This window comes from Rana temporaria, chromosome 4 (genome assembly GCF_905171775.1).
Source record: "Rana temporaria chromosome 4, aRanTem1.1, whole genome shotgun sequence".
Classification (NCBI taxonomy): Eukaryota; Metazoa; Chordata; class Amphibia; order Anura; family Ranidae; genus Rana; species Rana temporaria.
This window is the reverse complement of record NC_053492.1, coordinates 141,708,776-141,723,078: the sequence shown is the minus strand read 5'-3', so window position 1 is coordinate 141,723,078 and position 14,303 is coordinate 141,708,776.

Sequence of the window (14,303 nt, the reverse complement as noted above, 5' to 3'; positions counted from 1 at the left end):
AGTTGAACTTCGGATTACGAGCATAGTCCGTTCAAGGAGTATGCTTGTAATCCAAAGTATACGTACAGCCAACCAGCTGCCGTTATTCAGATGGCCGGACATGAGCGCCAACCATCTGAATAGAACAGCGGCAATAATAACATAGATTCGTGCAATGCATGAATCTATGTTATTAGGCTCCATTCACACCTTGGCGACAAAACGCCCGACGCCCGGCGCTCGATACGCTGGAGGGGCGAATTTCCATTGCTGTCTATGAGATGGTTCACATCTCACGCTGAACGCCGAAACGCCTGCTGCCTGAAAACAAGTCCCGGACCCTTTTTTTCAGGCGGCATTGGCGTTCGCTGCGTTACTTGTCGCCTAGGTGTGAATTCAGCCTTAGACTCAGTGGCGGTGAGAGCCAGAGGAGGCGGCGCTCCAGCGCCCTCTATGGACGAACCGCCACTGGTCCCTAGATGTCAATATCGTCGGTTACCACTTATTATTTTTGACTGTTAATCTACTCAGAGGTAAGAGTGTTGGTACCCTATGCCCCCTACGCTTTCGGTCACAATCACTAAACTACCATTTAGTGAATCTTTGTACTATATTTTATTATATTTACAGATTTATCCAGGCCCTACTTGCTCCTGATGAGTGGAAGTTTATCCACGAAACGCGTCGAGCTCCCTACTGATGTTATGTCCCAGCAATTTTATTACATCATTCATTTCTATCTCTGAGAATTATGAATCAATTAATTTTTACATTTTGTCAACTTGACCTTGTTTATCATATGTTTTGGTAACCAGAACTACCCATTTTCTATTTTATAGCCCTACATTTTCATTTGGTTACAGTGATGCATACTATGGTACACTATAGGTATTATTATGTTTTATTATGTAATTTTTGATTTACCAATCATGCCTATTATTCTGTATACTATTTATTGTGATGTATGTTCACTTCTGGTATGCTCTATTGTATCCAATAAATGTTATTGTACCCTATTAATTGATTCAACATATTCCGGTGTTGTGTTTCATGTTAAAGTCCCACAATCCTTGTTCCTTATCTTTCCTTTTCACCCTTCCCTTCCCCCCTGTTCCCGTTCCCCTTTATATATGCCTTCTTCCATTAACATTGGGGATGGAGACCATGGTAGTTACCACTAGCCATGGTTCCATCCACAGACCCAATGCTAGGCCGTTTTTTACATTGTTACATTTCTACACCTTGTCCCTCCCCTTCTCCTTTTTTCCCTCCCCTTCCCAATTGTGTACAATTACTAGGGATGGGGACAGTGGTCTAATCTTAGCCACTACCCCGTTTAAAGTCCCAACACACATTTTTTCTTCCAAATGACATTAAGGGATGGAAAAAACACACACCTTTGTACATATATACTTTTTATAATGCTTTTAATGGTGACATTCATCAATTGCCCTTTGGGCTGCCATCATGCTTTTGGGTCAGCCCATTCTATCCATCCTAGGGGTGGATGTGGTATATTTTTTGTATCCCCGGGAAATGTGATGCGCACCGGGTCGTCTCCCCTTCTCTCCTTAATCCTCGGACATGGGAGTACAGGCGGGTACCTGCTGCGTGCCAACGCCACGCCCACACGCTGTACGTATGATGTCATGAATGACGCTGCGCACTGGCGCTATTTCCATTCTAGCAGCGTGTATCACGTGGGAGGGTCAGGCGCCTATTTCAGAGTGTCACCGCCTGTCTATGGACGCCTCCCCTCCCAAACATGCAGCGTGGCGTTGGTGCTGGTCTACGGCGCTTCCATTGGCCCCCACTATCTATATGGACCAACTATTATGCCCATTCACTGGGCTGTTGTCAATCTGCTTACACCTGTATGGACTTCGCTGTCCACCCATTGCTTCAGGTAACTTGAAACCTGTTTGGTTTTCTGATGGCATTTCTCCAGTCATGTATCCTTGTGTCAGTTTAACTTGCCTCACTGGTGTTTCTTATATGGGCTACCGCTCTCTTGGTTACGTCCAATTTTTTTTGTGGTGATCCACAGTGACAAAAAGCCAGGGATCCAGATTATTTTTCCCTCTTCAAATATGGGAATTTGGAACCCTGTTATTATAAAAAATCTAATAATATAATTATGAAATTGCAGGAGAGAAGAGAGGGTGTTAGAGGACATGTACATTTAAACTGTGGGAAAGTTGGGAGCTCATTAGCTGGAAGAGTTTAGCGGGACTGTGTTGAATAGATCTGGGGATTGAGTGTAGTTCAGCAAGGGGTATGTACTTGGAGCTCTGTGAAGTTTGGGAACTCACTGAAAGGGGCAGAGTGTAGCAGGAGCAAGTACTTGGAGCTCTGTAAGGCTGGGTTCCCACATATGCAAATTGGATGTGGGTTTTTCTCCGCATTCAATTTGCATGACAGGAGAGTGTGACCGTCTCTCAATGGAGCCAGTTCACACAGCTTTGTGGCAGCCGCAGTCCGCATTTAAAAAAGGTCCTGTGTGTCTTTGGTTCCGAGGAATGTAGCAGGGGGCAAGTACTTGGAGCTCTGTGAAGGATGGGAGCTCACTGAAGGGGGTTGAGTGTAGCAGGGGGCAAGTACTTGGAGCTCTGTAAAGAATGGGAGCTCACTGAAGGGGGTCGAGTGTAGCAGGGGGCAAGTACTTGGAGCTCTGTGAAGGATGGGAGCTCACTGAAGGGGGTTGAATGTAGCAGGGGGCAAGTATGCCGAGCTCTGTGAAGGATGGGAGCTCATTGAAAGGGGTGAAATGTAGCAGGGGGCAAGTACGCCAAGCTCTGTGAAGGATGGGAGCTCATTGAAGAGTGTGGAGTGTAGCAGGGGGCAAGTACTTGGAGCTCTGTGAAGGATGGGAGCTCATTGAAGGGGGTGGAGTGTAGCAGGGGGCAAGTACTTGGAGCTCTGTGATGAATGGGAGCTCACTGAAGGGGGTCGAGTGTAGCAGGGGGCAAGTACGTGGAGCTCTGTAAAAAATGGGAGCTCACTGAAGGAGGTCGAGTGTAGCAGGGGGCAAGTACTTGGAGCTCTGTGAAGGATGGGAGCTCACTGAAGGGGGTTGAGTGTAGCAGGGGGCAAGTACGCCGAGCTCTGTGAAGGATGGGAGCTCATTGAAAGGGGTGAAATGTAGCAGGGGGCAAGTACGCCAAGCTCTGTGAAGGATGGGAGCTCACTGAAGGGTGTGGAGTGTAGCAGGGGGCAAGTACTTGGAGCTCTGTGAAGGATGGGAGCTCATTGAAGGGGGTGGAGTGTAGCAGGGGGCAAGTACTTGGAGCTCTGTGAAGGATGGGAGCTCATTGAAGGGGGTGGAGTGTAGCAGGGGGCAAGTACTTGGAGCTCTGTGATGAATGGGAGCTCACTGAAGGGGGTCGAGTGTAGCAGGGGGCAAGTACTTGGAGCTCTGAAGGATGGGAGCTCACTGAAGGGGGTTGAGTGTAGCAGGGGGAAAGTACGCCAAGCTCTGTGAAGGATGGGAGCTCACTGAAGGGGGTGGAGTGTAGCAGGGGGCAAGTACTTGGAGCTCTGTGAAGAATGGGAGCTCACTGAAGGGGGTTGAGTGTAGCAGGGGGCAAGTACGCCAAGCTTTGTGAAGGATGGGAGCTCACTGAAGGGGGTGGAGTGTAGCAGGGGGCAAGTACTTGGACCTCTGTGAAGGATAGGAGCTTATTGAAGGGAGTGGGGTCTAGCTTGTACACTGAAGCTCCAGGAAGAGTGTATGAATGCTGAGGACAAGAGGACTGAGTGAGTACAGAGAACTGGACTATGAATCAAACAAGGGCACAGCCCCAACTAGTATGGTTTTTACAGGACTGTCCCAGACTCAGGGATCCACCTTTTTATTCCCCTTTAACAATGTCTCTAGAGCTGCATAATGAAGAAATCTCCCCGACTCTGTTCTCTTCCTGATATAGTGTATACCATTTTTTTTGTCCTAATTTGTTCATGTATGCAATATACAGTAATTTGATATTTTTGCTGTTTTAGTTTGTGCATAATAACACATGTGTTGTTCTGTATCTGTTATTACAGTATGTTTGCATCCTAGAATTTCAGAACATTTTTGCTTAGTGAATTGCACAACTTCCTACATCTTTTCAACATTTCTTTCCTCACATTTACACTGACCTTAAACAGTTTTTAAGATCACCAATGCTTACACCACTCAATTGTTGTAAACTACCGACACCAGGGCATTTTTTCATCCCACTTTATTTTACATTAAGGTTGGGCAATTTTTCCTGACCACTGACACTGACACCAGTGAATTGTTTCCAGCTCTTAAGACGAGGGCATTTTTTTCCAACAACTGACAATAAGCATTGTTTTCAGCCAACATATGTAGAAGGCAGACCAATTTTTCTTTTTTTTTTCAGCCACTGACATAGGGAATGTATTTGCAACCGCTGATGCTAATGCTGGGGCATTTATTCTGACCAGTGATATTGGGATTTTTTTCCATGACATTTACACAAGGCCATTTTTTTTCCCTGACCGTTTACATTTTTTTCTACCACTGACATTGATACTGGGGCATTTTTTCCAGTCAATAATGCTGTGGCGCTTTTTCATCCTAGTCATGACAGGGGGGTGTTAACACAACAAAACATTACATACATAGGTGTTTTGAGTTCTACCTGATTACATAAAAACAAATCCCCACTTGTGTACTTGTGATAAACACATTTGCAGTAAACAATCAAACCAATTTTGCAATAAACAATAGAAAAAACAAACTATGTGAAATAAAGAATGGATAAATACATAAATAAACACGTGTCATTTATAAATTAGTCCATATCCTCATATCTTCATACTTGCAGAATGTGATGATGAATCCAATTTAATTTGCCAAGTGCTGTCTCTTTAAATAAAGTGCTGTTTGTTTAAATAAAGTGCAAATCCTTTGATGAGCCTTTGATAACCCCCTGTGGGAGGAGCGAAACGTGTCAGATGACCACAGTTGGTGGAGTAATTTCTGGCCGGTGAGACGCATGCTGATTTAAACTTCTGGCTCGCCATTTTGCTTGCATTTCTTCATGCACAAGTGAGTCTGCTTTTAACTTTGCCAATTAACCTCTTGACCACTGGGCACTTAAACCCCCTTCCTAACCAGACCAATTTTCAGCTTTCGGTGCTCTCACAATTTGAATGACAATTACTCAGTCATACAACATTGTGCCCATCTGAAATCTTTGTCCTTTTTTCCCCACAAATAGAGCTTTCTTTTGGTGGTATTTGTTTGCCTCTGGGTTTTTTATTTTTTGCGCTAAAAAAGAAAAAACACTGACAATTCTGTAAAAAAAAAAAAAAAAATCTTGTTTCTGTCATATTAGCGGGTATTGCGGAGTATTGGGGGTATTGGGGGTATTGCGGAGTATTGGCAGGTTATTGCAGAGTATGGGGGGGCTATTGCAGCGTATGGGGGGGCTATTGCAGAGTATGGGGGGGCTGTTGCAGAGTATGGGGGGGGCTGTTGCAGAGTATGGGGGGCTATTGCAGAGTATGGGGGGGGCTATTGCAGAGTATGGGGGTATTGCAGAGTATGGGGGGTTATTTCAGAGTATTGATTTAATTGCAGAGTATTGCACAGGGAAGGATGGCTGGATCTGTGACTGCATTTGTCACAGATCCAGCCACAGCAGCTGCTGCTGCTTCCATTCTCCCCCTCTCCTCTCACACTGTACCGATCGGTACAGAGAGGAGACGCCGGTTTGTTTACAAGTGATCGCTCAGTCATTTGACGGAGCGATCACGGGGGTAAACCGCCGCTATCAGCCGCGATTTACCGCGATGATTCCAGGGGGCGCGCGAGTGAAGGATTCTGGGAGGACGTCCCAGGGACGTCCTCCCAGAATAACTCCACCGCGCTGTAGACGTCTTTTGTCTATGGTGCGGTGGGGAAGAGGTTAAAGCGGGAGTTCACCCGAAAAACTATTTTTAAAGGGTCACTAAAGGAAACATTTTTTTTTGCTGAAATTACAGGGTATAGAGACATAATAGTTAACTTATTCCTTTTAAAAATGATTAAAAATAGATAGAAAACAATCATATAATGTACCTAGAGTTTAGTTTCGTTTTTGCTTTTGTTTCCTGGTTCTCTGATGTACAGAGCCAGAGAGCCAATAGAGAGCAGTGAAGGTTTTGCAAAACGAAACTAGATTGGTGCTGAGGGGTTTCAGACACACCTCCTTGATTAGTCACCACAGTGAGAAATCTCCCAGTACTGTGGTGATCAGGAAACAGACAACCAGGAAGTGTCCAGAACAGAGAGGAATTACAGCAACATCAAAGCAAAAACGAACAATGAGGACATGAAACCAGGACTGCAGTAAGGTAAAGAAAGCTATTTAGCTAAAAAAAAAAATTCCTTTAGTGACCCTTTAACATTAGATTGAGGCTCATTTTGTCAAGGGGAATCGGGTGTTTTTTTTAAAATCGAAGCAGTACTTACCGTTTTAGAGATAGATCTTCTCCGCCGCTTCCGGGTATAGTCTTCGGGACTGGGCGTTCCTATTTGATTGACAGGCTTCCGACAGGCTGCCGACGGTCGCATACATCGCGTCACGAGTAGCCGAAAGAAGCCGAACGTCGGTGCAGCTGTATACGGCGCCTGCGCACCGACGTTCGGCTACTTTCGGAAAATCGTGACACGATGTATGCGACCATCGAAAGCCTGTCGGAAGCCTGTCAATCAAATAGGAACGCCCAGTCCCGCAGCCCATACCCGGATACGGCGGAGAAGATCTATCTTTAAAACGGTAAGTACTGCTTCGATTTAAAAAAAAAACACCCCACCCCTTCACAAAATGAGCCTCAATCTAATGTTAAAAATTAAGGGCCAGATCCACAGCCAGCCGCCGTAACTTAAATATTCCCATTTAAGTTACACTGCCGCAAAATTTCTACCTAAGTGCCCGATCCACAAAGCACTTACCTAGAAATTTTCGGCTGTGTAACTTAAATCCGGCCGGCGCAAGGCGTTCCTATTCAAATGGGGCGAGTCCCATTTAAATTAGGCGCGCTCCCACGCCGGCCGTACTGCGCATGCTCACGACGTCATTTTCCCAACGTGCTTTGCGTGGTTTTACGTTGCGCCGGGTTTTGAGAATCGCGACGGGCGTAAAAAAAAAAATACGAGTTGCGGCGGGAAAACAAAATTTTGAAAAAAAAAAGACGGCGACGCGGGATAGAAGGGTCTACTTTTACAAGGCCTAAACAGTTTAGGCCTTGTAAAAGCAGCCCTAATATTGCGATTGCAAACTAATACTTACGGAGAAAAAACGAAGCGTAAAAGCTTCGTGGATCTCCGTAAGTGCTAATTTGCATACCCGAAGCGGCATTTCGACGAGAAATGCCCCCAGCGGCGGCCGAGGTACTGCATCCTAAGATTCGGCAGTGTAAGTCCCTTACACATGTCGGATCTTCTCCCTATCTATTGGAAACTGATTCTGTGGATCAGTTCCAAAGATAGAAACAGGGATACGATGGCGTATCAGTAGATACGCCGTTGTATCCCTTTTGTGGATCTGGCCCTAAGTTTTTGGGTGAACCTCCACTTTAATTTAAATAACAGAATTACACCATTTGGATCTCTTTTGCCATCCTCTTTATGTCCACTAGGGATGGGTTCGCATTGCAACTTTCGAACATTGTGAACGTTTGGAACCGAATAACGAACCCCATTGAAGTCTATGGGACCTGAATGTGAAAAATCAAAAGTGCCCATTTTGCAGGCTTATATGCAAGTAATTGGGCAGACAATGGTTATGGGGGTCTGGGTACTGTCCTGGGGGACATGTATCAATGAAAAAAAAGTTTGTGAAAAACGTCATTTTTAAATGAGCAGTGATTTATTGATTGGTAAATAAAAGAGACTCCTGCGCTGTCTGGCAATCTGCTCTAAAGGGCACTGCTGAAAGACACCTGTGAATCTAATTCAAAGAAACATGAGATAATAAAAAGAGAGGGGTGGTGTCTGCGCTGTGATGGGGCAGGGAAAGTAAAATGAATGCCACTGTAGACACAACCAGTGGGAAAATGTGTACAAACGATGAGGCGGTAAATGTTCAGGGCACTACCAGATAGAACTGTGAAACATATGTGTAAATCAATAAGGCAAGTCAACACAGTAGCAGTATCCAAGAAAAACTTCAAAAAGTGCACATAATACTATAGGTCCAATGAAAAAATAGTCCAACAATAGATAACTGAACAATATATAAAGTCTTGAAGTGTAATAATGGATTCCACCACCAACAAATACTGTAACAAACGCACAGTGCTGGAGGATTCTTCAGTGGTACACCTCTGTGTCTGCAAGCAGCTCACCTCACTGCTGTTGGACAAACAGAATCAGCAGACTGCAGAGTGTAAATAAGGATTATGGTTGCAGCGGTATGGTAGTCTCCTTTGTATTGCTGCAGTCCTCTCAGTAATGGGTATAAACTATACATGGAGATATGAAGACAAGGAGAGCAATCATAGCGTACCTCAGATGGGGAACCACAATGGGACAAATGCCAATCACACAATGTTGCACTCACTTTTTGTGGAAGGAGCGTAGACAACAATCCACGAATGCCGAGTTCGTAAGCCCTCAATGTGTGTATGGCTCTGATCTGATCCCCTTCTGCTTCCAGGTCATAAGCAAGGTAAGTACTCAGTGGGTGTTATGAAGAATAAAAGGAAGGCATACATAGCATAATGCCGTTTGGCAAACATTTATTAAAACCAAGATATAGGGTACTTGGGTCTAAGGTCCCCGAACCAAAGAGCCAAGAGGGAGCAAAAGGGGCCAGTTAGGACTATCGCGGTACCGGTATAGAGTTACAAAGTAGGATAAAGATATATAAAAAATAATACGTTTTTTTTTCAAAATACAGACAGACAGTTACAAAATTAAAATAATGACAACCAAACAACAACACCAAAACCGAGGTCCCCGGTAGGGGAAAAAATTGCGATGAGTTGAGGGTTGTGACAGTATCTCAACTAGTTTCGCGGATTATCCCGCTTCATCAGGAGAAGATCTAGGAATAGTTAAACAATATATCAGTAATAGGTTAAAAAAACAGTGTAAATAAATAAAGCGAAAAGACACCGGTTTAACTGCTCTTTTATTAAAACCAGAAAAAAAAACTCACATTTAGCAGAAAAATACGGTAATAATTAAAAATATTGCCCAGAAGTAGGTGGCAATAGATGAACCACCAGGGGAGCGCAATTCACATACCACATTCAATAGTAGTATAGTGGTAAAAAAAAAAAACTTTTGTGGATTTAATTAACCTTTTATTTGGTTAATTCTCCTTTAAGGGGGTGTGGCAGGGGGCATGTCCTATTTCTACATACATTTTCAAGTAGGTGTCCCTCATTCCCATCTCAGAATGTTGGAAGGTTTGCTTTATTTATCCCACCTGTTTCTGGTCACAAGTGGGAAGCAAAACCCAGCCCAGGTTCCACACAGCCAAGGTAGCCTGGAACACATGGACCAGATTTTTCCTAGTTCCCAACATATGAATGTATGATCGCATAATACTGACCTTGGCCTGGCTCTGGCTCTGCTCCTGGTTCCTGACGCTGTACTCCTTCTGCCTCTGTCCGTCTGGCTACACATCGGAGATCCTGCATCTGCCTGCTGCCAGCTTGCTTGCTTCAGCTCTGCATCTGCTACCAAGATATTCTTATACGTCACCTACAAGCACCTGTGCCACTTTTTGCTCTGTTATACCCTGTCATAATCCTGAGAGGAAACAGGGCGAGAAGTGTAAGGGCAGCCTTTGGTCTCAACTAGGTACATTTCTCACACCGAGACCCAGGGCCGGATTCCTGACAAGGCCACCGAGGCCAGGCCTCGGGGCGGCAGTGGGTGCAGGGGCGGCGCCGCGGCAATAGGGGGGTGAAAAAATCCTGTTGTCCCGGCCGGTGTCCTGCCAAAAAAGATCCCTTGGCGGATAATGACCCTCCCTGTACTGCGCAGGTGCAGCTCTTATGCAGTACAAACCACAACGGAGCCTCCAAAGTTAGCCGAAGATGAATAACTGTGAGTCACCTGTTACAGGGCGCCTGCGCAATGACCACGATGCAGCGGCATGCTCCCAATGCTCGCTCAGAGCAAGGGGCGGGTGTATTACTGTTATCTTGTGCAAGGGGCGGATCTGCAAGTGGCGGTTTTATTAATGTTATATGGTGTACGGGGCGGATGGCTCTGCAAGGGGCGGGTTTATTTCTGTTATATGGTGCAAGGGGTGGATGGCTACAGAAGAGGGCAAATTTTATAATAATGGACAGAGATGATAAAAATGTTGATGGGCGTTTTCAATACTTGTCAAAGTATATTGTTATTATGCTTATGTCTTAACCCCTTCACCACAGAATGGCTACAGGCGATGCATTTAAACACGTATTATGGATGTACACCATATAACGGTAATAAACCCGCCCCTGGCAGATCCGCCCCTTGCACGAGATAACAGTAATACACCCACCCCTTCCTCTGCACGAGCATTCTATCACATGGTGGGGATCAGAAGCCCCCTACATGATGGTGTGTGTGTGGTGGGGGGGGGGGGCATTGAGGGACTCGGTCTGGGGGTGGCAAAGGGAGTAAATCCGGGCCTGCCTAGACCACACTATGAAACCACAGTTTTCTAAATCACTATACAACAGTTTTAGGACCACTCTCCCCTCTATGACTCTTCCTCCCTCCCCACCCACAGCCCTCTCCCTGCCTCATCTCATTAACTATCCAAGTTTATATACCATTGCTGTATATGTTTGTGTGTTTTTTTTTGCTCAGAGATTGTCTTATTTCCATTCTGCTAAAACATTGTGTATTAGTACTCCTTGGGCCTTGAAGAAGGTGGTACAACCCCCCGAAAGCTTATCCTAAAAATGTGGTTGTTAGTGCCAACAAAAATAAAGTATCATGAAGAGTACTCAATTATTTGTGTTGCAAGTGCACTAATACGGCTTTAATCATCTCAAGCATGATGGAAGTATATATGAGCAACAAGACATATTTTTCCTGTAGCTCCCTTTAATACAGTTTATCTGAGGCAACAGGTTCTAAGATGCTGCAGTCCCAGGTATGATAACAATGAGTATAATTGTCTGCTTTCCTAATATCTGTGTGGTTATTTACCACAATCCTAGAACATACTGCTAGTGCTAGGTTCATTGTCTTCCACCTAAATAGAAATACTGGAGCTGTGTTTAGACACAACTACCTGTTTCTAGATCTGTATTGCCAAAACAAAGTGTTTCAGTGTTCTTTAGCTAAGTACACACACAATTAATTATGCCTTGTGCTTACTGTAAGATAGATGGAAACACTGTCCAAATAAGATTTTGTTTTCTAAAGCGCTATGTGTGACGGTATCGGTATGATATCCCCGTCAACGTTCCCTTCTTCCCATAACGACAATCACCCCAATATTCCACGAGGAGGGATATCCCTGGAATCGCCCAGAAAGCCACACATGAGACAAGCTTACTGCTGGAACAAGACACTTTATTGACACAAAAACTCAGCTTATATGTGGTTACAGCCTGTTAGGAACGCCCCCCTCACACAGTGGGGTTTCCCATACAGATTATAGGAGACAAGTCGGAGCCGACCATGCAGACATGTTTCTTTAGATAAAGACATCAGCGGAGTTAATTAATAGGTGTAACAGCCTGACCACAATGAAGCAATCAGAATAATTAACATGAGCCCCTTATCTAATCATTGTAAACAGTAAGGCCGGTCTCCTTCCCACACACAATAAATCAATTACCATTTGAACTAGGGAGCTGGCTGAGGAAGGGTCATTAACATGTCAATAGCTTGTGACACATGAACCAAGCAGGGAGATTTACACTGACATCCTTCACAATGGCAACCCTTTTTCTCCCTGCTCCGGCAAACCCGGTTGGACCTTCCCTGGTCCAGTAGGGTTGACGGGTTCAGAGCTTTTAGTCCGAGGTTAACTCCGTTTGGCGTGACTGACCTCCATTGGTAACTGCTTCCGACTCAGGTATGCTACCGGGTCGTCAGATCACACGCCGGTCAGTCCCCAAGTCTTTGTGCGATCTGCAAAGTCACCAGAAGTCAGTGTGAAGACAGCGAATGGGTCTGTGCGCCGCCGTCTAGGTGTCCCGCTATGGGAGGGGGCAGGTTATGGCTCTGAAGTGACAATCACAGGAGATTCATAAAAAGAAAAAGTTATATTTGTTGAAATGCTGTAGCACTGGTGCTCAGAGTCCGGGGGGGGGGGGGAGAGGGGACTCAGAGCCCCATAAGGTCAGCCACCCCCTGCTCCCTCCGCAGCCGCCGGTTCTCCTCTTTGAGCTTCTCCAGCTCCATCTCCAGTTCATGGAGCCTGGGGGGGGTCAGCCCGCTGTGACCTCAGGTGGTTGTTCTCCTCCTCCATGCGGCTTATGCACTCCGCCAGCTCTATGTACTCACGGATCAGATCCTGCTTGCTCATGTCCTGCAGGCTCTCCACGTGGTCCTTCATCATCAGGAACTGGGTGGTGGTGTAAGGGGCCACCGGTGGGCCCTTGGCGAACATCTCGGCCCGCATCTGGGGCGCCCGCTGCGATTCCATCTCCTCCAGTCGCTTCTTCTCCTCCCAGGTCCGCCGGTTATATGACTTCCAGGACCTCTTCTTCTTGGAGGGTAGCTGGCGGTGCCTCTTTCTGCCCAGCTCCCTCCAAGGCCCCTCCGGCTCATGGCGGTCGCCCATGACCAGCTGACAATGGTGTTCCCTGTTGTCCGTAATAACAGATTGTACCATGAGGGCTTCGTAAGGGGTGTCCAATGGTTCTTCCGGACCCAGCTCCTGGAGATCCCAAGCCGAGTCTACACAATGGGCTGCTGCTGGTGGGCGGTACCCAGGTTGAGACCAATTTGACCTGGTGTTGTCGTTCATGGGGCAATTCTGCTTGAAGTGACCCAACTGTTTGCACCGGAAGCAGCGTTGTTCGTTGTCCTCCTGGCGTGGGTAGCGAGGGCTAGATGTCATCGGTCTGTTAGGCGGTTGGTATCTAGCGGCTGGTGGGTGTGAGGGCGCCGTTGGTTGTGGAGGTTGTACCCGTGGTGTGACCTGGTTTGTCTTGCGAGTATCCGCATATTCATCCGCCAACTTCGCGGCCTCTGGTAGAGTCATGGGCCTGCGATCTCTCACCCAATCTTTGACATCCGTCTGGATGTGATTGTAAAATTGCTCCAGGAGCATTAGTTGCAAAATGTCCTCTGCGGTGGTGGCCTGGCTGCTGTTAACCCAGTTAGAGGCCGACAGGGACAGCTGGCATGCCCATTCTGCGTAAGAGTCTTTCGTGGTTTTGCGTGAGTCCCTGAACTTCTGTCGGTGGGACTCTGGGGTTACTGCATAACGAGCCAGGAGCGCTTCTTTAACCCGGGCGTAGCTATGGATATCCTGATCTGGCACGGTCCGGAAAGCATCAGAAGCTTTGCCTGACAGTTTGCCTGACAATATTGCAACCCACTCTCTTCTAGCAATTCGGTGCAGGTTACATTGTCGCTCAAAGTCTGCCAGGTAGTTATCAATTTCACAGTCCTTTTCATCAAAAGCTTTAAAAGCGCTAAACGGAATCTTCCTTGCGTCTGCTGTGCTGTACTCACTGTTCGTAGAAGGTGCGGCTGCTTGTTGGACTGCTGCCAGTTTTAACTGTAGCTCTGCGTCCCTTATTTGTTTATCCTTCTGTAGTTCTGCGTCCCTTATTTCTTTAGCCTCCTCCGCTAACAGGTCCATCACTTTCAGAACCACATCCGGCGTTGGGTTCGGGCCGAACCACGCTAGCTTCTCTCTCATTAGCTTGTTGGCTGGCGATTCCTCCTCCTGAATCACTGGTGTCTCCATCTCTTGTACTGCTGGCGTTGCTGCAATCCCGTCCTCCTGGTCTAGCTCCATTAATTCTGCTATGATGACCCGCTTGGTTTTGTTGCTAGCGATCCTTCCACGAACTTCCAGTAGTTCTTCCAGTGTCTGCTTGGAATCCGGGTGTGAAGGGGAATAGAAGGGAAAAATCCCGCTGCTACCAACCAATTGTGACGGTATCGGTATGATATCCCCGTCAACGTTCCCTTCTTCCCATAACGACAATCACCCCAATATTCCACGAGGAGGGATATCCCTGGAATCGCCCAGAAAGCCACACATGAGACAAGCTTACTGCTGGAACAAGACACTTTATTGACACAAAAACTCAGCTTATATGTGGTTACAGCCTGTTAGGAACGCCCCCCTCACACAGTGGGGTTTCCCATACAGATTATTGGAGACAAGTCGGAGCCGACCATG